This window comes from Leptopilina heterotoma, unplaced genomic scaffold (genome assembly GCF_015476425.1).
Source record: "Leptopilina heterotoma isolate Lh14 unplaced genomic scaffold, ASM1547642v1 Lhet_402, whole genome shotgun sequence".
NCBI lineage: Eukaryota > Metazoa > Arthropoda > Insecta > Hymenoptera > Figitidae > Leptopilina > Leptopilina heterotoma.
The window spans coordinates 549,972-576,513 of NW_025111066.1; the positions used below are offsets into that span (position 1 = coordinate 549,972).

At 28.7% G+C, this 26,542-nt stretch overlaps 1 protein-coding gene and 1 long non-coding RNA gene across 2 annotated transcripts in view; both read right to left on the bottom strand.

The window, feature by feature from the left end:
* The window catches only part of LOC122506281, a 30,296-nt gene extending 11,438 nt beyond the window's left edge, over window positions 1-18,858 (bottom strand). The window contains exons 1-2 of the long non-coding RNA XR_006301989.1: window positions 18,702-18,858; window positions 17,076-17,200 (exon numbers count right to left, since the gene is read on the bottom strand). This is a non-coding gene — a long non-coding RNA (uncharacterized LOC122506281). The remainder of the gene's footprint in view (window positions 1-17,075; window positions 17,201-18,701) is intronic.
* The window catches only part of LOC122506280 (ADP-ribosylation factor-like protein 3), a 128,126-nt gene that overhangs the window by 51,953 nt on the left and 49,631 nt on the right, over window positions 1-26,542 (bottom strand). The gene's annotated exons all lie outside the window — the stretch shown is intronic.

The window sequence follows — 26,542 nt, forward strand, 5'->3', positions numbered from 1 at the left end:
AAATACTTCTAAAGGCACATTATTATATAATAACTCAATTTATTCGTCTGTTCGAAACGAATAAATACTATTTTAAAAAATTTTAATTAATTAATCGCCGCAAAAGATATTGTGTAAAATTTCTAGAAATTTTAATATTCAAAAAGAATGAGTAGCGCTATTTTAGTGAAACTAGTTCTTTATAATTAAGAGCACATCTTCGTTTTAGTCTTCAATACATTCTACAATAGGTTAAGGGGATGTCAAAGTCGATGCGATTTTCCCATTGAAGCTCAATGCAAAAATCCAATCCACTTTGACACGGCCTTAAGTACAATTCACAAAAGTTCGGATCTGTTTACTAAATATATTTAATATATCGACAGCTTCTGTTAATTTATTAAATTTATTTAACTTTATATGTTATATAACTTAAATTTATTCCTATATTTACTAATGAAAAAAAGACAAAGTATATTCGCTGTCTTTTTCTTCATTTATTGGCGAATCTATGCCAAGAATAATGTCCTTGCGCCAGGATTAATATATCAATTTGTAAAAACTATTAACAAAGTTAAAACTGTAAGACTACCAAATTTTTTAATATAGGAACTAAAATTAATATTAAGAATATAAAATATTCTATCTCACTTTTGTTAAAAAAGACCAATTCTTTCTAGTAAGTAGGGGAGAGTGGAGCAAACCGGACCGGTCTCAATATTTTCGAAATGGTAAAATTGGAAAAAGTGTTGTTTACAAATTTAAAACAACCATGTTTAGTATACCTTATTTTTTCAATCTGACAGTTTTAGCTTGCGTTTGTGCGACAATATTTCCAAACATTAGGTCTTAGGTTTTAAAGGTACACACCTCAGGAATATTTACCACCAAAAACTTTAATGAATTTGCAAAGCGTTTCTTTTTGACAAACATTTATTCTCAAAATGGGCCTGTGGGGCAAACCGGATCGTTTTCAGTGGGGTAAACCGGCCATAGGATATTTCCATTGAATTAAAGTTTCATAAAAAATATTTTTAAATAAAACGTTTCTTTCATTAAAATATTTACTTACAATAAAAAATAATTGTCTTCCAATGAGAATTAGGCCCTTTTCATTACTACAGGGTCAAATTTTCTCAAAAAAATCAAAGTTGGTAATGGGTCTTTCAATTTTTGTGAAACTTTGTATGAAGGTAGTGTTTTATGACAGAAGATTTTAGGAAAAAAAGATTATTCAAATTTTTCAAAATTGTGGATTTTACCGGGCATGAAACATTAAAGCACATTTTTTTTGAAAAACAAATAACTTTTCTCCATTTAGTTAGATTTTGTTTATATTGTAGGTAGTAATAGTCGATTATCTAACAATTTAAAGTGCAATATTAAAGAAAAAAAATCCAAAATTTGCCCGGAAAAAAAGTCAAAAAAAATTTTGATTTCATTTTTTCGGGCATAAGCACCCCTTCGATTTTTTTGTAACTATAATATTTGGATTCGTTATCTTCTCCAGAATTTTTTGCATAAAAGAAATCCCTGGAAACTTTAAAACTAACCAAAATATCGAATTTTTTGTCTCGAGGTGCACAGATTTCGATCTCGCGTAAACACGCCTGAGATGTGCACCAAACGTTCTTAAGAGTGAATTTTCGCATTCTAATATTTTTTTTGTTAATTTTTAGTAAAAAAGGAAGGTTTAAAAATCAAGTTTTGCAATTACAAATTTGTTTTTAAACAATTTTGAATCTCAAAATGTGTATGTAATATACTAGGGGCAAATTTTTTCAAGTGTACCAATGTCAAAATTGCAAGTTGTTGGATCGGGCTAATATTTTTACAGTGTTTAGAACTATGAATCAGTATTTAAAACCATCAAGTAATTATGAAATTTTATTAAAAAAATGTAGGAGGGAGGGGGTTGAAGATTTTGGATCAGTATAAACAGTAAGTTTTAAAAAAAATCGTAGCTTTTATATAATAAAGAAAAAAAATTGTGACCTATATGTTTTTTCTGCTCTATCAAATTGTGAGAATTTTTTTAAAAAATTCAAAATTTAACTCTTTTTTAAAAATTAAAAATTTTTTTGATTTTTTTTTAAAAAAGCCCTTTTTTTCTTGTACCAAAAGAAAGTTTATGATGTGTACTTTCAATTTATGAAATGAAAATAATGAAGTTTTTTTTTAATTATTAATTAATTAATAAAAATTGAAATATTTTACAATATGAAGTATTTTGATTAAATTGACGTTTTACAAATAAATATTTATAAAAATAAAGATAAAGTGTTAGTTTTTTTAAAACAAATGTTTATATAATTCTACTTTAAAAAAATATATTTCAGTTATTTGCAACGATTGTTTAAATAAAATATTCAACACCTTATGCGTGTATCACGCTTGATATTGATATTAAAATAATAAAAAATTATTCAGATAATAAATAATCATCTCTTCTTACATCAAAAATGTAAAAATTAAAAAAATGTACTTTAGAAAATGTCAACAAATATTAAGCCGGTAAGTATAGTTAAAAAAAAAAATTTTTCAAAAAAATTTTTAATTTTTAAAAAAAGGGTTAAATTTTGAATTTTTAAAAAAAATTCTTACTATTTGATAGAGCAGAAAAAAACCTACCAAAAACATATAGGTCACAATTTTTTTTCTTTATTATATAAAAGCTACGATTTTTTATAAAACTCACTGTTTATACTGATCCAAAATCTTCAACCCCCTCCCCCCTACATTTTTTTATAAAATTTCATAATTACTTGGTGGTTTTAAGTACTGATTCATAGTTCTAAATACTGTGAAAATATTAGCCCGATCCAAAAACTTGCAATTTTGACATTGGTACACTTGAGAAAATTTGCCCCTTATATATTACATACACATTTTGAGATTCAAAATTGTTTAAAAACAAATTTGTAATTGCAAAACTTGATTTTTAAACCTTCCTTTTTTACTCAATATTAACAAAAAAATATTAGAATGCGATAATTCACGCTTAAGAACGTTTGGTGCACATCTCAGGCGTGTTTACGCGAGATCGATATCTGTGCACCTCGAGACAAAAAATTCGATATTTCGGTTAGTTTTAAAGTCTCCAGGGATTTCTTTTTGCAAAAAATTCTGGAGAAGATATCGAATCCAAATATTATAGTTACAAAAAAATCGAAGGGGTGCTTATGCCCAAAGAAATGAAATCAAAATTTTTTTGGACTTTTTTTCCGGGCAAATTTTGGTTTTTTTTTCTTTAATATTGCACTTTAAATTGTTAGATATTTAACTATTGTTACCTAAACTATTAACAAAATCTAACTAAATGGATAAAAGTTATTCGTTTTTTAAAAAAAATGTGCTGTAATGTTTCATGCCCGGTAAAATCCACAATTTTGAAAATTTTGAAAAATCTTTTTTTCCTAAAATCTTCTGTCATAAAACACTACCTTTGTACCAAGTTTCACAAAAATTAAAAGACCCATGACCAACTTTTATTTTTTTGAGAAAATTTGACCCACCTGTAAAAAAAACTCGAAATGATTGTAATATAAAAGAATTCTAATTCTAAGCTCGTGACTGTTAAAGTGCAAAACATTCGAAATTGCGAAAATTATTTATATTACGCACTTACAGAGCTTTCGTATGGGATAATGGTCATAGGCACATACGCGTGTAAGTGGACTTCGCACTATGAAATAAAAACTAGGATGGGCTTTGCGCAATATTATATATACTAACTAATTATGCATACTCCTATGCCGCGATATGTTTCCACGTGAAAATCGTTCCTTCTCACCTTTTCGATTTTTTTTCGTATCTAATTCCTTTCCTACTCATCTCTGGAATCTTCAAGCTACGCATAAATAAACATTATAAAAACCAGTACAAGACAAATAAAAGCATATGCTTTTAACAAAATTGGGAAAGACTAATTCCCAGTATCGGAAAATGAGATCTATTTTCCTGAGAATTTTCTGAATAATGAAGATTCCTTTTTGCTAAAAATTAAACATTGCTCCATATTTTTACAATAGGTATTTCTGTAATGAATTAGAAATACTTTTAATAAGCAAAATTTATTCTGTTGCAATTTCCTGTCTTCACCCGAAAAGCTACCTGAGATCGCTGAGAAAATTTTCATTCTCACGCAAGCTCAGCAAAACTGGCGTAGCAACAGGCCCAGAGTTAGAGACCAACCTATATACCAAAAATCCTGAGTCCGCAAAATTTTCCCACTTAACATCCACGATGTTCCCGTGGAGGCGTCTCGCGTCCTAAGAACAATCGCAGTCTTGATCCGGTCCGCGAAGAAACTTCAACTCTTGAAGTCAGTCGGAAAATCGGCTAAGCCCGTCCGCGAGTCGAAACCTAACTTATGTCCCACAACTGGATTGTGGGAACAAGTTGGGCGGACGTAAATAAAATCAAAATCTTCAAGTCGACGAAGTCCATCGGGGATCGAGCCAGATGAGTATTTTAGGAATATAAAATTCTTAAAATCCTTGTCTTGTTTGACCGGCCAGTGTGCGCGTAGTGCCTGCGTCCGTTCCGCGCTTGACGGCTCCGGAAAAGTGCGTCTCGTGCGTGCTTAAAATTTAAAGACAATTGTGCCTCAGCTCCGCCTGTTGGACTAGGATAATACTAACCAGCCAACGGTAGAATTTAAGGACTATTTAAGTAAGTTACACAAAAGACTATGTATCGTTCCTCTAAACTTTTCTTCCATTTGATATGTGTTAATTAAAATAGTTATTGACTGCAATCTGTAAATTCTTTCTTTTTAAATTTTCTAACTTTAAATAAATTGTATTGAAGGGTAAAATAGTGTTTTTATCTGCCCTGGTTTCTCTTTTTCCTTTCTTTTGAGTTCGAATTATATTTTAGTGTTGCGTGGATTGGCGGATTCCTACTTTTAAAACAGGAATAACGATCCCGCAAAATTAAACAAGGTCCTTCAGGCCTTGGCAGCTTGGTGCCTTCCCAAATTAGAATTATGAGCCATCTCAAAAGCTCAATTTTATAAATAAATAAATTCTGGATTGTAACAAGCTGATGGTGGCAGCGGTGGGATCTTTCTCACGTGTTTGCCCAGCCCCATTTTGAATTTTTCAAAAAAAATTTTTTTTTTGAAAAACAAATTTTTTCTTCAATTTTCGAAAAACAAATTTTTTTTTGGTTTCTCTCTTGTCTACGGTTAATACAACTTTTCACGCGCAAGTACGCTTGCTTGTGAGAATTTTATCTTATTCAATTCTAAATATTTTAGAATTTATAATTTTTCCCTGTGCATGCTGTTAACCCATTAACGCCCATGATTAGACAAATGAAAATATCATCAAAATTATTATTGGAAACAGGACTGCGGATCAAATAATGACTTTTGACGTCAAAAATTGTTTAAAAAATAATTTGTTTATAAAAATTGTTATAAACAAATGGAAAAAATTAATAAAATTTTAAAAACTAATAGCGCCATTCGATTCTACGTGAAAAATTACTAAAGGAACATGTATGACTTTTTAAAAATTTTCACTCGATTTGTTGTAAATAATTTATAAACAAATAGTGCACTCTCATGTACCTTTTTGAGCCCATCATTACACAACTAAACATTTCATCAAAATTATGATTGGAAACAGGACAGCGGATAAAATAATGACTTTTGACGTCAAAAATTGTTTAAAAAATAATTTGTTTATAAAAATTGTTATAAACAAATGAACAACAGTGACAGTAATTCTAAAGGTTAAATATTTCATACGAACAAATGCAGTCAGAATTTGTTGATTCATAATTTTTTAAATTTAAAAAATATTCTATTAGTCTTTTCCCTTAGAATCGAATGGCACTATAAGTTTTAAAAATGTTATTAATTTTCTCTATTTGTTTATAACAATTTTTATAATCAAATTATTTTTCAAACAATTTTTGACATCAAAAGTCATTATTTGATCCGCAGTCCTGTTTCCAATCATAATTTTGATGAAATGTTTAGTTGTGTAATGATGGGCTCAAATAGGTACATGAGAGTGCACTATTTGTTTATAAATTATTTACAACAAATCGAGTGAAAATTTTTAAAAAGTCATACATGTTCCTTTAGTAATTTTTCACGTAGAATCGAATGGCGCTATTAGTTTTTAAAATTTTATTAATTTTCTCCATTTGTTTATAACAATTTTTATAAACAAATTATTTTTTAAACAATTTTTGACGTCAAAAGTCATTATTTGATCCACAGTCCTGTTTCCAATAATAATTTTGATGATATTTTCATTTGTCTAATCATGGGGTTTAATGGGTTAATGAAGGAAGAATCTTTTTAGTGTCAGTTTAAGTTTTAAAGAAATTACAAGAAAATATCTTTATTAAGATTTTCCTTGTATTTTCATTATTTACCTGGTAGTGAGTAGTATGTGATGACCCTATTTTAGTTAGTGGGGGCTTCAGAACCTCATTTAAGGTTATTCTGAATTTCTACTGACGGGAGAAGAATTTTCTTTTCTTAATTTTCAGGAAAATTTTAAAATAATTTATATTTTGTTCCTCTTTTAAAGTGTTAAAATTTCATTATACTATTTTCAGTGGCATTGAATTTTTTTTTGGTAAAAAAAGAAAATTAATTCTCTTTATTGTCAACCTGAATTAAGAAGAACCTGAAAACGAAAGTTTTATTGAGAATAAAATTTTTCTCTTTCAGTTTCATAATTAAACTGGTAGTGAGTAGTATGTGATGACCCTATTTTAATTAGTGGGGGCTCCAGAACCTCATTTAAGGTTTAATTTGGTTTCTTGTTGACGGAAGAAAATTTTTTTTTCTTCCTATTATTTTTACTATCAAAATTTTTTTTTACAATTAATTTTTTTTAATTTCTTTACATTGTCTTAAACCCGTGTGAAAAATTAATTATAAAAGAAATTTTATTGCAATAACTGGTAGTGAGTAGTATGTGACGACCCTATTTTAATTAGTGGGGGCTCCAGAACCTCATTTAAGGTTGACGCAAGGTTTTGGCCAATTGCAGAGAAATAACTTTGTCACTAATTTAAATTTCTTTATTTTATTACTTTTATCACTTTATTTTGCATTTTTTTTATAAAATTATAACAAATAAAATGTTTTGCAATGCCTTATAAATGTAGAAATGGTCACGGAGGAAAGAAACTAAAGAATTTGATAAGAATTAGGAATTACACTAAAATAGAAAAAGAACTTGTAAGTGGGTCAAATTTTCTCAAAAAAATCAAAGTTGGTCATGGGTCTTTCAATTTTTGTGAAACTTTGTATGAAGGTAGTGTTTTATGACAGAAGATTTTAGGAAAAAAAGATTTTTCAAAATTGCGGATTTTACCGGGCATGAAACATTACAGCACATTTTTTTTGAAAAACGAATAACTTTTATCCATTTAGTTAGATTTTGCTTATAGTTTAGGTAATAATAGTTGAATATCTAACAATTTAAAGTGCAATATTAAAGAAAAAAAAACCAAAATTTGCCCGGAAAAAAAGTCCAAACAAATTTTGATTTCATTTCTTCGGGCATAAGCACCCCTTCGATTTTTTGTAACTATAATATTTGGATTCGTTATCTTCTCCAGAATTTTTTGCAAAAAAAAATCCCTGGAGACTTTAAAACTAACCGAAATATCGTATTTTTTGTCTCGAGGTGCACAGATTTCGATCTCGCGTAAACACGCCTGAGATGTGCACCAAACGTTCTTAAGCGTGAATTTTCGCATTCTAATATTTTTTTGTTCATTTTTAGTAAAAAAGGAAGGTTTAAAAATCAAGTTTTGCAATTACAAATTTGTTTTTAAACAATTTTGAATCTCAAAATGTGTATGTAATATATAAGAGGCAAATTTTCTCAAGTGTACCAATGTCAAAATTGCAAGTTTTTGGATCGGGCTAATATTTTCACAGTATTTAGAACTATGAACCAGTACTTAAAACCACCAAGTAATTATGAAATTTTATAAAAAAATTTTGAATTTTTAAAAAAAATTCTCACTATTTGATAGAGCAGAAAAAACCTACCAAAAACATATAGGTCACAATTTTTTTCTTTATTATATAAAAGCTACGATTTTTTATAAAACTCACTGTTTATACTTATCCAAAATCTTCAACCCCCCCTACATTTTTTATAAAATTTCATAATTACTTGGTGGTTAAGTACTGATTCATAGTTCTAAATACTGTGAAAATATTAGCCCGATCTAACAACTTGCAATTTTAACATTGGTACACTTGAGATAATTTGCCCCTTATATATTACATACACATTTTGAGATTCAAAATTGTTTAAAAACAAATTTGTAATTGCAAAGCTTGATTTTTAAACCTTTTTTTTTTACTCAAAATTAACAAAAAATTATTAGAATGCGAAAATTCACGCTTAAGAACGTTTGGTGCACATCTCAGGCGTGTTTACGCGAGATCGATATCTGTGCACCTCGAGACAAAAAATTCGATATTTCGGTTAGTTTTAAGGTCTCCAGGGATTTTTTTTTGCAAAAAATTCTGGAGAAGATAACGAATCCAAATATTATAGTTACAAGAAAATCGATGGGGTGCTTATGCCCGAAAAAATGAAATCAAAATTTTTTTTGACTTTTTTTCTGGGCAAATTTAGGATTTTTTTTCTTTAATATTGCACTTTAAATTGTTAGATAATCAACTATTATTACCTAAACTATAAACAAAGTCTAACTAAATGGATAAAAGTTATTCGTTTTTCAAAAAAATGTGCTTTAATGTTTCATGCCCGGTAAAATCCACAATTTAAAAATTTTTGAAAAATCTTTTTTTCCTAAAATCTTCTGTCATAAAACACTGCCTTTATACCATGTTTCACAAAAATTAAAAGACCCATGACCAACTTTGATTTTTTTGAGAAAATTTGACCCTACAACCATTGTTTTCATGATTGTAACAAGCTGATGGTGGCAGCGGTGGGATCTTTCTCACGTGTTTGCCCAGCCCCATTTTGAATTTTTCAAAAAAAATTTTTTTTTTGAAAAACAAATTTTTTCTTCAATTTTCGAAAAACAAATTTTTTTTTGGTTTCTCTCTTGTCTACGGTTAATACAACTTTTCACGCGCAAGTACGCTTGCTTGTGAGAATTTTATCTTATTCAATTCTAAATATTTTAGAATTTATAATTTTTCCCTGTGCATGCTGTTAACCCATTAACGCCCATGATTAGACAAATGAAAATATCATCAAAATTATTATTGGAAACAGGACTGCGGATCAAATAATGACTTTTGACGTCAAAAATTGTTTAAAAAATAATTTGTTTATAAAAATTGTTATAAACAAATGAACAACAGTGACAGTAATTCTAAAGGTTAAATATTTCATACGAACAAATGCAGTCAGAATTTGTTGATTCATAATTTTTTAAATTTAAAAAATATTCTATTAGTCTTTTCCCTTAGAATCGAATGGCACTATAAGTTTTAAAAATGTTATTAATTTTCTCTATTTGTTTATAACAATTTTTATAATCAAATTATTTTTCAAACAATTTTTGACATCAAAAGTCATTATTTGATCCGCAGTCCTGTTTCCAATCATAATTTTGATGAAATGTTTAGTTGTGTAATGATGGGCTCAAATAGGTACATGAGAGTGCACTATTTGTTTATAAATTATTTACAACAAATCGAGTGAAAATTTTTAAAAAGTCATACATGTTCCTTTAGTAATTTTTCACGTAGAATCGAATGGCGCTATTAGTTTTTAAAATTTTATTAATTTTCTCCATTTGTTTATAACAATTTTTATAAACAAATTATTTTTTAAACAATTTTTGACGTCAAAAGTCATTATTTGATCCACAGTCCTGTTTCCAATAATAATTTTGATGATATTTTCATTTGTCTAATCATGGGGTTTAATGGGTTAATGAAGGAAGAATCTTTTTAGTGTCAGTTTAAGTTTTAAAGAAATTACAAGAAAATATCTTTATTAAGATTTTCCTTGTATTTTCATTATTTACCTGGTAGTGAGTAGTATGTGATGACCCTATTTTAGTTAGTGGGGGCTTCAGAACCTCATTTAAGGTTATTCTGAATTTCTACTGACGGGAGAAGAATTTTCTTTTCTTAATTTTCAGGAAAATTTTAAAATAATTTATATTTTGTTCCTCTTTTAAAGTGTTAAAATTTCATTATACTATTTTCAGTGGCATTGAATTTTTTTTTGGTAAAAAAAGAAAATTAATTCTCTTTATTGTCAACCTGAATTAAGAAGAACCTGAAAACGAAAGTTTTATTGAGAATAAAATTTTTCTCTTTCAGTTTCATAATTAAACTGGTAGTGAGTAGTATGTGATGACCCTATTTTAATTAGTGGGGGCTCCAGAACCTCATTTAAGGTTTAATTTGGTTTCTTGTTGACGGAAGAAAATTTTTTTTTCTTCCTATTATTTTTACTATCAAAATTTTTTTTTACAATTAATTTTTTTTAATTTCTTTACATTGTCTTAAACCCGTGTGAAAAATTAATTATAAAAGAAATTTTATTGCAATAACTGGTAGTGAGTAGTATGTGACGACCCTATTTTAATTAGTGGGGGCTCCAGAACCTCATTTAAGGTTGACGCAAGGTTTTGGCCAATTGCAGAGAAATAACTTTGTCACTAATTTAAATTTCTTTATTTTATTACTTTTATCACTTTATTTTGCATTTTTTTTATAAAATTATAACAAATAAAATGTTTTGCAATGCCTTATAAATGTAGAAATGGTCACGGAGGAAAGAAACTAAAGAATTTGATAAGAATTAGGAATTACACTAAAATAGAAAAAGAACTTGTAAGTGGGTCAAATTTTCTCAAAAAAATCAAAGTTGGTCATGGGTCTTTCAATTTTTGTGAAACTTTGTATGAAGGTAGTGTTTTATGACAGAAGATTTTAGGAAAAAAAGATTTTTCAAAATTGCGGATTTTACCGGGCATGAAACATTACAGCACATTTTTTTTGAAAAACGAATAACTTTTATCCATTTAGTTAGATTTTGCTTATAGTTTAGGTAATAATAGTTGAATATCTAACAATTTAAAGTGCAATATTAAAGAAAAAAAAACCAAAATTTGCCCGGAAAAAAAGTCCAAACAAATTTTGATTTCATTTCTTCGGGCATAAGCACCCCTTCGATTTTTTGTAACTATAATATTTGGATTCGTTATCTTCTCCAGAATTTTTTGCAAAAAAAAATCCCTGGAGACTTTAAAACTAACCGAAATATCGTATTTTTTGTCTCGAGGTGCACAGATTTCGATCTCGCGTAAACACGCCTGAGATGTGCACCAAACGTTCTTAAGCGTGAATTTTCGCATTCTAATATTTTTTTGTTCATTTTTAGTAAAAAAGGAAGGTTTAAAAATCAAGTTTTGCAATTACAAATTTGTTTTTAAACAATTTTGAATCTCAAAATGTGTATGTAATATATAAGAGGCAAATTTTCTCAAGTGTACCAATGTCAAAATTGCAAGTTTTTGGATCGGGCTAATATTTTCACAGTATTTAGAACTATGAACCAGTACTTAAAACCACCAAGTAATTATGAAATTTTATAAAAAAATTTTGAATTTTTAAAAAAAATTCTCACTATTTGATAGAGCAGAAAAAACCTACCAAAAACATATAGGTCACAATTTTTTTCTTTATTATATAAAAGCTACGATTTTTTATAAAACTCACTGTTTATACTTATCCAAAATCTTCAACCCCCCCTACATTTTTTTATAAAATTTCATAATTACTTGGTGGTTAAGTACTGATTCATAGTTCTAAATACTGTGAAAATATTAGCCCGATCTAACAACTTGCAATTTTAACATTGGTACACTTGAGATAATTTGCCCCTTATATATTACATACACATTTTGAGATTCAAAATTGTTTAAAAACAAATTTGTAATTGCAAAGCTTGATTTTTAAACCTTTTTTTTTTACTCAAAATTAACAAAAAATTATTAGAATGCGAAAATTCACGCTTAAGAACGTTTGGTGCACATCTCAGGCGTGTTTACGCGAGATCGATATCTGTGCACCTCGAGACAAAAAATTCGATATTTCGGTTAGTTTTAAGGTCTCCAGGGATTTTTTTTTGCAAAAAATTCTGGAGAAGATAACGAATCCAAATATTATAGTTACAAGAAAATCGATGGGGTGCTTATGCCCGAAAAAATGAAATCAAAATTTTTTTTGACTTTTTTTCTGGGCAAATTTAGGATTTTTTTTCTTTAATATTGCACTTTAAATTGTTAGATAATCAACTATTATTACCTAAACTATAAACAAAGTCTAACTAAATGGATAAAAGTTATTCGTTTTTCAAAAAAATGTGCTTTAATGTTTCATGCCCGGTAAAATCCACAATTTAAAAATTTTTGAAAAATCTTTTTTTCCTAAAATCTTCTGTCATAAAACACTGCCTTTATACCATGTTTCACAAAAATTAAAAGACCCATGACCAACTTTGATTTTTTTGAGAAAATTTGACCCTACAACCATTGTTTTCATGATTGTAACAAGCTGATGGTGGCAGCGGTGGGATCTTTCTCACGTGTTTGCCCAGCCCCATTTTGAATTTTTCAAAAAAAATTTTTTTTTTGAAAAACAAATTTTTTCTTCAATTTTCGAAAAACAAATTTTTTTTTGGTTTCTCTCTTGTCTACGGTTAATACAACTTTTCACGCGCAAGTACGCTTGCTTGTGAGAATTTTATCTTATTCAATTCTAAATATTTTAGAATTTATAATTTTTCCCTGTGCATGCTGTTAACCCATTAACGCCCATGATTAGACAAATGAAAATATCATCAAAATTATTATTGGAAACAGGACTGCGGATCAAATAATGACTTTTGACGTCAAAAATTGTTTAAAAAATAATTTGTTTATAAAAATTGTTATAAACAAATGGAAAAAATTAATAAAATTTTAAAAACTAATAGCGCCATTCGATTCTACGTGAAAAATTACTAAAGGAACATGTATGACTTTTTAAAAATTTTCACTCGATTTGTTGTAAATAATTTATAAACAAATAGTGCACTCTCATGTACCTTTTTGAGCCCATCATTACACAACTAAACATTTCATCAAAATTATGATTGGAAACAGGACAGCGGATAAAATAATGACTTTTGACGTCAAAAATTGTTTAAAAAATAATTTGTTTATAAAAATTGTTATAAACAAATGAACAACAGTGACAGTAATTCTAAAGGTTAAATATTTCATACGAACAAATGCAGTCAGAATTTGTTGATTCATAATTTTTTAAATTTAAAAAATATTCTATTAGTCTTTTCCCTTAGAATCGAATGGCACTATAAGTTTTAAAAATGTTATTAATTTTCTCTATTTGTTTATAACAATTTTTATAATCAAATTATTTTTCAAACAATTTTTGACATCAAAAGTCATTATTTGATCCGCAGTCCTGTTTCCAATCATAATTTTGATGAAATGTTTAGTTGTGTAATGATGGGCTCAAATAGGTACATGAGAGTGCACTATTTGTTTATAAATTATTTACAACAAATCGAGTGAAAATTTTTAAAAAGTCATACATGTTCCTTTAGTAATTTTTCACGTAGAATCGAATGGCGCTATTAGTTTTTAAAATTTTATTAATTTTCTCCATTTGTTTATAACAATTTTTATAAACAAATTATTTTTTAAACAATTTTTGACGTCAAAAGTCATTATTTGATCCACAGTCCTGTTTCCAATAATAATTTTGATGATATTTTCATTTGTCTAATCATGGGGTTTAATGGGTTAATGAAGGAAGAATCTTTTTAGTGTCAGTTTAAGTTTTAAAGAAATTACAAGAAAATATCTTTATTAAGATTTTCCTTGTATTTTCATTATTTACCTGGTAGTGAGTAGTATGTGATGACCCTATTTTAGTTAGTGGGGGCTTCAGAACCTCATTTAAGGTTATTCTGAATTTCTACTGACGGGAGAAGAATTTTCTTTTCTTAATTTTCAGGAAAATTTTAAAATAATTTATATTTTGTTCCTCTTTTAAAGTGTTAAAATTTCATTATACTATTTTCAGTGGCATTGAATTTTTTTTTGGTAAAAAAAGAAAATTAATTCTCTTTATTGTCAACCTGAATTAAGAAGAACCTGAAAACGAAAGTTTTATTGAGAATAAAATTTTTCTCTTTCAGTTTCATAATTAAACTGGTAGTGAGTAGTATGTGATGACCCTATTTTAATTAGTGGGGGCTCCAGAACCTCATTTAAGGTTTAATTTGGTTTCTTGTTGACGGAAGAAAATTTTTTTTTCTTCCTATTATTTTTACTATCAAAATTTTTTTTTACAATTAATTTTTTTTTAATTTCTTTACATTGTCTTAAACCCGTGTGAAAAATTAATTATAAAAGAAATTTTATTGCAATAACTGGTAGTGAGTAGTATGTGACGACCCTATTTTAATTAGTGGGGGCTCCAGAACCTCATTTAAGGTTGACGCAAGGTTTTGGCCAATTGCAGAGAAATAACTTTGTCACTAATTTAAATTTCTTTATTTTATTACTTTTATCACTTTATTTTGCATTTTTTTTATAAAATTATAACAAATAAAATGTTTTGCAATGCCTTATAAATGTAGAAATGGTCACGGAGGAAAGAAACTAAAGAATTTGATAAGAATTAGGAATTACACTAAAATAGAAAAAGAACTTGTAAGTGGGTCAAATTTTCTCAAAAAAATCAAAGTTGGTCATGGGTCTTTCAATTTTTGTGAAACTTTGTATGAAGGTAGTGTTTTATGACAGAAGATTTTAGGAAAAAAAGATTTTTCAAAATTGCGGATTTTACCGGGCATGAAACATTACAGCACATTTTTTTTGAAAAACGAATAACTTTTATCCATTTAGTTAGATTTTGCTTATAGTTTAGGTAATAATAGTTGAATATCTAACAATTTAAAGTGCAATATTAAAGAAAAAAAAACCAAAATTTGCCCGGAAAAAAAGTCCAAACAAATTTTGATTTCATTTCTTCGGGCATAAGCACCCCTTCGATTTTTTGTAACTATAATATTTGGATTCGTTATCTTCTCCAGAATTTTTTGCAAAAAAAAATCCCTGGAGACTTTAAAACTAACCGAAATATCGTATTTTTTGTCTCGAGGTGCACAGATTTCGATCTCGCGTAAACACGCCTGAGATGTGCACCAAACGTTCTTAAGCGTGAATTTTCGCATTCTAATATTTTTTTGTTCATTTTTAGTAAAAAAGGAAGGTTTAAAAATCAAGTTTTGCAATTACAAATTTGTTTTTAAACAATTTTGAATCTCAAAATGTGTATGTAATATATAAGAGGCAAATTTTCTCAAGTGTACCAATGTCAAAATTGCAAGTTTTTGGATCGGGCTAATATTTTCACAGTATTTAGAACTATGAACCAGTACTTAAAACCACCAAGTAATTATGAAATTTTATAAAAAAATTTTGAATTTTTAAAAAAAATTCTCACTATTTGATAGAGCAGAAAAAACCTACCAAAAACATATAGGTCACAATTTTTTTCTTTATTATATAAAAGCTACGATTTTTTATAAAACTCACTGTTTATACTTATCCAAAATCTTCAACCCCCCCTACATTTTTTTATAAAATTTCATAATTACTTGGTGGTTAAGTACTGATTCATAGTTCTAAATACTGTGAAAATATTAGCCCGATCTAACAACTTGCAATTTTAACATTGGTACACTTGAGATAATTTGCCCCTTATATATTACATACACATTTTGAGATTCAAAATTGTTTAAAAACAAATTTGTAATTGCAAAGCTTGATTTTTAAACCTTTTTTTTTTACTCAAAATTAACAAAAAATTATTAGAATGCGAAAATTCACGCTTAAGAACGTTTGGTGCACATCTCAGGCGTGTTTACGCGAGATCGATATCTGTGCACCTCGAGACAAAAAATTCGATATTTCGGTTAGTTTTAAGGTCTCCAGGGATTTTTTTTTGCAAAAAATTCTGGAGAAGATAACGAATCCAAATATTATAGTTACAAGAAAATCGATGGGGTGCTTATGCCCGAAAAAATGAAATCAAAATTTTTTTTGACTTTTTTTCTGGGCAAATTTAGGATTTTTTTTCTTTAATATTGCACTTTAAATTGTTAGATAATCAACTATTATTACCTAAACTATAAACAAAGTCTAACTAAATGGATAAAAGTTATTCGTTTTTCAAAAAAATGTGCTTTAATGTTTCATGCCCGGTAAAATCCACAATTTAAAAATTTTTGAAAAATCTTTTTTTCCTAAAATCTTCTGTCATAAAACACTGCCTTTATACCATGTTTCACAAAAATTAAAAGACCCATGACCAACTTTGATTTTTTTGAGAAAATTTGACCCTACAACCATTGTTTTCATGATTCTTTATGTTTTTTATCATTGTTGATTATGTGAATGCAATATTATAAATAAAAAACCAAACGGTCCGGTTTACCCCAGGGGGTGGAGCAAACCGGCCTGTTTGCAAAAATTTTTAAAGTTAACACAGCAACTAAACAATAAAAAATAAAGTATAGGTGTCTCTGGGAAAAAGTTGCGCAATTAAATGATCTTTCAAACAAGCCATCGAAAAATGAAATCGGTTGATTCGTTTAGTCACAAGAGTCAAAAAACCGTTAGGGGGTCCGGTTTGCCCCACTCTCCCCTAGTACAAATTTTATTTATGTAGAATTTGTAAATACTGATGAGTAAATTAACCCTTTCACATTCTGGTTGAAAGCAACTAGAAATAGAAAGTGTTTTTATCGACATGGCCATGAAATAAAGGAGACCAAATTTATTATGATTCATATAATATGTGCCATGGACTGTCAGAAGAATAATGTTTTTTTAATAACATATATTTAGTTTAAAATTTATTTACTCTGGAATATACTTAGTTATTGAAAATACCCAAACAACGTTTTAAAATTTAATTAAATTGCATCTTTAAAACGTTTTTTATTAAATCAAATGTGTCGATAATTTCTCCTATAGTTTATTGTAAAAAAATGAAAGTATTAATGTAACAAATTGCAGTAATTTACCTTATTCTTTGTTACAGTGTCACGAATATTTTCTGTGTCATTCATAACCGCACTGTCATCTTTTGATTGGATGAATTTAAGTCGTCGTTTAGATGCTGACATCTTTTCGACCTCCATTTTTGAATCTAAAATTAGATGATAAATAGAGTTTTATGAAGCTTTTTATTTCATACAACTGAAAATCATTTAACTATAAATTGACATCAAAATCAAGAAGCAAAATACAATTTTAATTATAAATAGGCAAACTTTAAAAAAATACTAAGTTGTACATTATTTGAAAAAGTTAAAATAATTTTAAAAATTAATGTAAAAAAGTCTAAAAACTCATAAAAGTTTAATTAAATAAGACTTATCAATACTAATAGCCATGAAGAAATTATTAAAAGGAGATTATACTTACAATAACAAGAAAAATTATAAAAAGCGCGTAACAAAATATTTGAAAGGAATTTAAAGGTAAATAGAATTTTATGATAGAAGAGAATAAAAAGAATTATTTATTATGAAAATATAACAATAATAATAATAATTAAGGAAGATTTCGACTATATCAGCAATTAGTGACATCTATTAGACGTCAATTGAACTCTTTGGTTTAGAGTCAGGTGTTATTCTTAAGATAATTATTCCGATATGGTTGTCGGTAAATAATTATATATTTGAATTTAATTTTTGATCTGAAAAAATAAGCTGTGTTGGCATGGTGCATTAGTAGGCGTTAGTCCCGCGAAAGGCAGCTATTAACTGGGGTTCGAGTCCTCACAGATGCACAGTGCAGTCGTTCACGCAGCTTATTTTTTCAGATCAAAAATTAAATTCAAAAATATAATTATTTACCGACAACCATATCGGAATAATTATCTTAAGAATAACACCTGACTCTAAACCAAAGAGTTCAATTGACGTCTAATAGATGTCACTAATTGCTGATAAAGTCGAAATCTTCCTTAATTAAAATTCTTAATCAGCAAAAAATTTCCTACATTAAATAATAATAATAATAATAATAATAATAATAATAATAATAATAATAATAATAATAATAATAATAATAATAATAATAATAGTGCTTGAAAGTTCATTAAATGTTTCTTACTGTTTAAAAAAATTCAAAGTAGTTTGGTAAATGGAGATTTTAATAATTTCTAATGAAAGTTATTGGAAACTGTTTATAAAGATATACATTATGTTTGTTATGTGTAGGTTGATTGAAATTTTAGTTTTAAAATTTTTTAACAAATTTTACCTTTTCAGATACAATTTCTACGCAGTATTTACACAAAGCTTAACATTAGCTTAAATAAGCATTTTTCAAAAACTCTAATTAACCTATACGTTACAAAATATTTATATTATTATAAACATTCTTAAACAACTTTGATAAATCAATATTTAAAACTCTATTAACCAGACTTAGAAAAAGTAAGTATTATAAAGCTATGACGTTGTAATAATTCTAATGCCCTAAGCACGAGACCATGTGCCCATGAAAAACAGGATTTGGAAACGAATAATTTTTACTAAGGCGAAAAAAAAAATTAAACAGTATCACTCTAAAACCATCTATATAATTTTATTTTTCAATAATAATAATTATATAGACACATAAATAATTATACTTACTGCTTTTAAAAAAAATTTGGGCACGATGAAATTTTCCATCACCAGCTTTCACAAGGAAAAATTTTTCCTCGAAATTATCATTAAAACTTTTAACATCTTTAACGTTTACTATAGAAAACTTTTTTGTTGTATAAAATCTAATGAATAAAAAAATATCACTTTTTTCATCGTCTGAAGAAGACATTTTTAAATAAGATAAAATTGATTAGATTATAAAATTCAAAAATACATTATTTAAAAACTAAATCTCGTTAAAAGCAGAAGCACAGAAGCAGACAGATTTCACTTAAAGTGTGTTTACATGAATAGCCATAAACGAACGCTCGCATGTTAAGGCCTTTTAGCAATAGTATCTAATGGAGAGTCCACAATATGAGTAAATGACTTAGGGTACATTTAGGGAGCGTTCAGACTAGGGTTGTAAAGTTTCATGAAACTTTGGAAAATGAAATGTTTCATGAAAGTTTCAATGCTTCATGAAACATTTCAAAGTTTCAAGTTTTAAGCGGGAAATTTCAAATTCAATGCAAGAAAGTATAATAATTAACGCATATTATTATCGACAAAAACATGAAGTATTATTATTTACTTTAATATCTTTCTTTAATTTTTATAAATAAAATAAATAATTAAAAAATATATTAATAATTTAATTTTAAGTCACTCGTTAGAGGTAATATTTTAGGTAATTTTTAGTTAATATTAACATAACTACTCTCGTGTTTTCGGATGTAAACAAAAAATTTTCATTAAATTGTTTCGAGCTAACCTAAAATTTCTAGAGATTATCTAACCTGAACTGACAACTGCGCATGTGCAAATAAAGCTTAATTATTGGTTCTTCAATGTTTTATGAAATTAATGAAACTTTCGCTTATGAAACATTGAAACTTTCAAATGAAAGTTTCATTGTTTCAATGAAACGTTTCATCACTCACAACCCTAGTTCAGACCTTCTTATGCAAAACTTATTCATGCAGGTTGCCATAGTAGCGTTCAAGAGTGAGAGAGATAGAATAATTTCCTATCTCTCTCACTCTTGAACACTACCATGGCAACCTGCATGCATAAGTTTTGCATGAGATCGTGTGACTGTACATTTATACGACAGTCGGTAGAAAAAAAATTTACCGAAAAAGTAAAAATCGCGTTCACACTTCGCTTTTCCGATATAATGGAAAAACTGCTTCTAGCGGGAATTTAAAAATTTATATTTTATTAAAATGAATTAACACTGTTTTAAGTAAGAAAAATCAAATTTTTATTTGATAAATATTGTTTTTTAATGATTTACAATAGGAAGATGAATTTTCTTGATTGTAACTAGGCCACGAGTGTGAGAGAGATGCAGATATATGTTTGCTCTATTTGCACTCATTGCCTAGTTACAAAACGCAACGCAAAACGCTACCATGGGACTTCAGCCTAAGTATAATGAAAAATTATTAAATAATATTTATATAATTTAAATAAAAATGTTTAATGGGGATATTTAATATGCATTTTATTATTTGTATATGCATAAGTATAATTTATTTTTCGAAAAGTAGTAAATGTAATTGTGTACATAACCTATAAATGCATGACAACCCTTTAACATTAAGCAAGTAAATTTTTTGTAAACAAAATATATAATATACAAATAGTTGTAATTTATTGTTTGATAATTTAAATCCCTAATAAATCTTTATTTGGTTTTGTTTAATTTAGACGAGTAACGTTCATAATGGATTTTTTTCACACAAAATTCTAACAACAGCTGTGACGTTTCTTACAACTTTTCAAAACAAAAGTTAATTAATATTTATTTAAGGGAAGTGTTCCGGTTGTGGGCACCCTTTTGATTTTGCCTCATAACATTTGTCCATGTGCATATTATACAAATATATGTGTACGAATTTAAAGCTAGAGGTCTAAGGTGACTGTCAGTGAAGGAATTAAATTGACTCCTTTAAATAAAAAAGTTTTATTAGAAATTTAGTGAAATGGGAATTTTTTGACAAAAAAAATTTTGTACCCGGTTGTGGGCACCCTTGAAAAATCCGCTAAAAATGGAAAAATATTAAAGGAAACCAACACAAATAAAGAAGAAATGAAAGTTTCTTTATTTTAAGAAAATTTGCCGGGATAAAGAACAAAAATGATGACACGTTTTCACACTATGCTCATCGCTAACAAAAGCATAATGCTTCATGTGAAGTAGCTAGTACGCATACCATACCGCACTTCTAATGCACTGAACGACTATATTCATCGCATTTAATGGAGTTTGCGGCTGTCACTTTCCTTGGCAGAAAGTTTAGATAGATGAGACAGTAGTCCTCATCATTGTCAGATGGTAGAGCCTCCTTAACATAAAGGTGCCCACAACCGGGAATGACAGTCATTTTTTAAAAAGACCAACACATTTTGTGATGCAGGATTTTGGTTAAACACGAAGGTAAATCACAAAATATAATGACAACACTGCAAAAAAAAAATTAAACCCTTCTTTTCTGAACGAATCTACACCCATATGTTGCTCTTCGAAAACAATACAAAATTACTTTTTTATTTATTTAATGCAAATTTTCTTTATTATGCTCACAGCTATTACACAAATGCATATATTTGTTTCGTTATCAATACGAAAAGTCCGTATTGTCAACGAACACGACTTGCAATACTTAGATCAGTAAAGTCTGCTTGCCGTCGAAGTTTACGTAGGGGTGCCCACAACCGGAGGGTGCCCACAACCGGCGCACTTCCCCTACATGGTTATTTATCAAGAAAATTCATCTTCCTATTGTAAATCATTAAAAAACAATATTTATCTAATAAAAATTTGATTTTTCTTACTTAAAACAGTGTTAATTCATTTTAATAAAATATAAATTTTTAAATTCCCGTTAGAAACAGTTTTTCCATTATATCGGAAAAGCGAAGTGTGAACGCGATTTTTACTTTTTCGGTAAATTTTTTTTCTACCGACCGTCGTATAAATGTACCCTTAAGGAGCATTTCTGGAGCATTCACACAACTTTTGGGAAAACCATTATTATTGTCTTTCTCTCTTTTATGACAGGAGCATAAGTTTGTTTCACTCTACATTTTCTTACTTTTTCCAAAAATTGAAAATGTAGAATGAGACAAACTTATGCCTTTGTCATAGAAAAGACAAAGACAAGAATGATTTTTCCAAAAGTCGTGTGAATGCTCCCTGAGTAGAAAGCGTAGTAAAACCGAAAGTAGAACTTTATGAGAGTGAAATAGTAGGTGTTTTCGACGTCGTCGGTCGTACCGGTCAGTTACCACAAAAAGGTGCTTATTTGAGACTATTTAGGTTAAACTAAATAGTCTCAAATAAACAGTTTGAGCACCTTTATGTGGCAACTGACGACGTCAAAAACACCCAGTATATTAAGCAACAAGAGGATAAAGGCAGTCAATTTCTTTACGATAATTTTTGTGACACGAGTGGAGGTCGAGAGGGCCCTCGACCTCCACTTGTGTCACAAAAATCATCGTAAAGAAATTGGCTGCCTTTATCCTCTTGTTACTTACGATATTTTTTATTCCTAATGCACAAAAGCGTCGATTTCAGATAGCAAACGACAGGGAGTAAAAGTCATTCACTTGTTCGATTTGTATGAAAATGGCAGCCGTTTTCTCCCATTGGCAAGAAAGATGCATGTGAAGGCCAACGCAGAATAGATCTTTAACCGGAACCGCAATCGTAACCGTAAGCGTAAGAATGAGTTAGAGAAGGATAAACAATATACCTATCCTTTTTTAACTCATTTTTTCGGTTACGCTTACGATTGCGGTTTCGGTTAAAGATTCTATTCTGCGTTGGCCTTGAACAGCTAATTTTCTTGCCCTTGGGAGAACACGGCCACCATTTTCATACGGTCGATGAATGACTTTCCTCCCTATCGTCTGCTATCAGAAAGCGCCGTTTTTGTGCATGTGGGATAAAAAGGATAATACAATCTGACTATCTCTCTTACACTTATTAAATTCTGACTTAATCACTTGGGACTTCATCCATGAATTAGGGTGCAGTCCCATGCTGAGCAGAAAACAGAATGCAAAGCAGAATTTCGTGAATGCAATAGAGATAGTCAGATATCACTATCCTTTCTACTCTCAAGAAGTTCTGCTTTGCATTGTGTTTTCTGCTCAACATGGGACCGTACCCTTAGAGTACATTTATACGACGGTCGGTAGAAACAAAATTTACCGATAAAGTCAAATGGAGCGTTTACACCTTCTGTAAAAATTGTCCAGAAAGAAAAATTTGCATTAGAGTAAGAGAGTCAGATACACAGTCTGTCTCTCTTACTCCAATGAAAAATTTTCCGTTCGGGAAATTTTTACCGAAGGTGTAAATGCTCCCAAAATTGTGTTCACACTTCGCTTTTCCGATATAATGGAAAAACTGTTTCTAGCAGGAATTTTGAAATTTATATTTTACTTAAAATTAATTAACACGGTTTTAAGTCAGATAAATCAAGTTTTTATTAGATGAATATTGTTTTTTAATAATTTACAAAAGGAAGATAAATTTTCTTGATGAATCACCAGTATTGTACTCGAATCCTTGATACTTTTCGAAAAGAATCAATTCTTTTTTGAGGTATCGTCAGGGTTTGCACTTAATATACGTCAAGGTAATATAAGTAGTTTTCTACACGTATATTACTACGTATATTACGTTTTGAATTTTTTACGAAAATAGATGTATATTACGTTTTGTCGATATTACTACGGCGCATGCGTAGAACGGGTAAAACCATGGAGTAGTATAAGGAGACCGAACGCCACTCACGCAAAGTGGCCGCACTTTTCATTACCGTGTTTCCTCTGGGCTCACTTACATCGATAGAAGCGCCCCCAACGGGGAAAAATGTCACTAATAATCGTCTGCTAATTGTTATTGTACAGTGCAGTTGGTATTTTTATAGGTTAGTGTTGTTTGGAAATAGTTGACAATTATCATTAATAATTATCTTATAATTATAATATATTATTATTTATTCAATATTAATTTTGAAAGTGCTCGGTTGGAAGTGAAAAGAGATAAATAAGTAAGTATATGTGAGAATTGTTGCGATTAATATTGTTTATATACATAACTTAATTGTTACTAAAATTCCCTCTATAATTAAGAGAGAAGAATTGCAATTTTTCACTACACAGACAGCAGCAGGCATTTTCACTCACAATTTATTTTTTACATGCTTCATTGAACTAACAATCACTTTTATAAACAAAATTAGAGGTTATGTCATGTCTTATTTTGTTTTTAAATATAATGATCTTCTCCTCCGCGAGAGGCTCTTCTATCGATGTAAGTGAGCCTAGAGGAATCACTGTTATGAAAAATGCGGCCACGTTTGACGCGGATTCATCACGGGCGTTCGGTCTCCTTATACTACTCCATGGGTAAAACGTGCATAACATAACCTCAAATATTTGTAATTCAATAACCACATTGTTAATAATAACCTCAAATTGTTTATTATTAATCATCTGCCTGCGAAGATGAATGTTTTGACTACAAATTTTCTGCTTTGAACGCATTTTTGTCATCCTTTTTTTACAGACATTTCTAAAACAATTGACAGACTATCAGAAAACTAATGCTATTTACGTATAATTATTGTATAAAAACCAACATTTAAATTAAAAAAACGTGATATAATTTTATCGCTTAATTATGCAAAGTTTAATAAGTAGGGAAAATTATAAGGTATATGTTAAAGGTTATGTTATGTTATGTTTTTAAAGGTTATGTTATAAGTGAACATCCTTACAAAAAAATTATTACGTTAATATTGATATTTGCGGAGTCTATCCTACTGCATTATATAATATTGTAACAAAATTCTTTATTTTCTCTGCCGTCCTATTATGAAGAAAAATTTATACATATCTTGTGCTTGCCATATTGAAAACGTAATATACTGAATATTTTACTCTTTTTGACGTATATTACGTCGAAAACGTAATATACGTCAAAAACTCTCAAGTTACGCGTAACTTCCGAACCCTGGGTATCGTCCATCCCTATAAAGCAGGTTCTACATGAGATGCCCGACAGTACTGCTCGGATATGTGACCACTTTTCGTAATGCCTAAAGTAGCTTCGTTGTAACAATTCTGTAAGTCGAACGTACTCATTAAAAATTTATTTGAAATAAATACAAACTAAATATAAGTGAGCACAAAGTCTATGTGACTGATTACAATAGTCTACGTTAAAAGGAAATCTTGGATTCTATCCACATTTGCAGCAATCTAAGGGAATCAGTGATATAGTCTGTAGTAGTCTTTACAACAGGACTATTGTAAAATAAGGTGACCGCGGCTGCCTTGCCTTCTTATTTTACTATAGTTCTTCGTAAAGACTACTATTGCTATATTTCTATGATTACAAATGACTGTTGTAAAGTTAAAAAAGAAAATTTTCAACTAAAATGAAATTTTTTTGTAATTTATGACTTCTAATCATGTATTGCACATTAATTTCACTCTTCCAAGACTTCCCACTTCAAGATTAATTATATTATTAAACTAGACAATTTCACTAAACCCTAAGTACATAAATCAACTTAAATACTAAACGCATAACATAATAACGATCGCTATTTGACGGGTTCCACGTAAAGTGACCCAGGTCAAAAATTTACATGGAATATTTGAAAAATTTGTAGTTTCTTTAAAACAAAACGAAAATACGTTTTCTATTTTGGGTTTTGCTGCTGTTTTTCAACACTTTCTAATAGTGTGAACAAATGTAGAGAAAAAAAATTGTTTGACCTTGAAAAATTAAATTAAAAAATAAAATTTAATTTTTTTATCAAATGGGCAGTTTTTATTTTTTTTTTTAAATTCTATCATAAAGGTGAGGTTTTTTCCTAAAAAAAATGTATAGGTCAAAACGTGGGACAAGAACTTTTAACTGGTCAAATTAAGCATTTACATCTGCACTGCACCGGCCCACAGTGGAATTTTTTTTACAATTTCCTATTAAAAAATGTCTATAGCTTACAATTTTTAACCGATTTGAGTGTTCTTTGTCTTAAATTAAAGAAGAATAAATTCTTAAGACATCCTTCGAGGCCGATTTTGGGGATTTTAATTATTTATAATTTTTTTTAAATCAAAGTTAACAAATTAATACACTTTTTTAAAAAGGACGTTTATTTTCTTATTCCGTTAATGCACATGATCTAAATCAATTTAAATTTATCCAATATGACCACCAGATAATTAATAAAGCATAAAATAATTTATTTTAATTGTTATAAACAATATACAGCCCAACAACGCGCAGGGGCGGTGGATTGCAGAAGTAAATGTTTATTTTGACCAGTTAAAAGTTCTTGTCCCACGTTTTGACCTATACATTTTTTTAGGAAAAAACCTCACCTTTATGATAAAATTTAAAAAAAAAAAATAAAAACTGTCCATTTGATGAAAAAATGAAATTTTATTTTTTAATTTAATTTTTCAAGGTCAAAATTCTTTTTTCTCGACATTTGTTTACACCATTATAAAGTGTTGAAAAACAGCAGAAAAACCCAAAATAGAAAATGTATTTTCGTTTTGTTTTAAAGAAACTACAAATTTTTCAAATATTCCATGTTAGACAAAAAATTTAAACTTTTACCCCCTCCAGTTTTTATATTTGTTTAAATAAATTAATAATATTTGGTATTTTTAATTGTATCGAATAGGACTACTGTTTGTGCAAACTTTTAACCCGATCCCAAACATTTAAAATTTTGACCTGGGTCACTTGACGTGGAACCCGTCATTTACATATATTTATACATGACTTAAACTTCCTTATA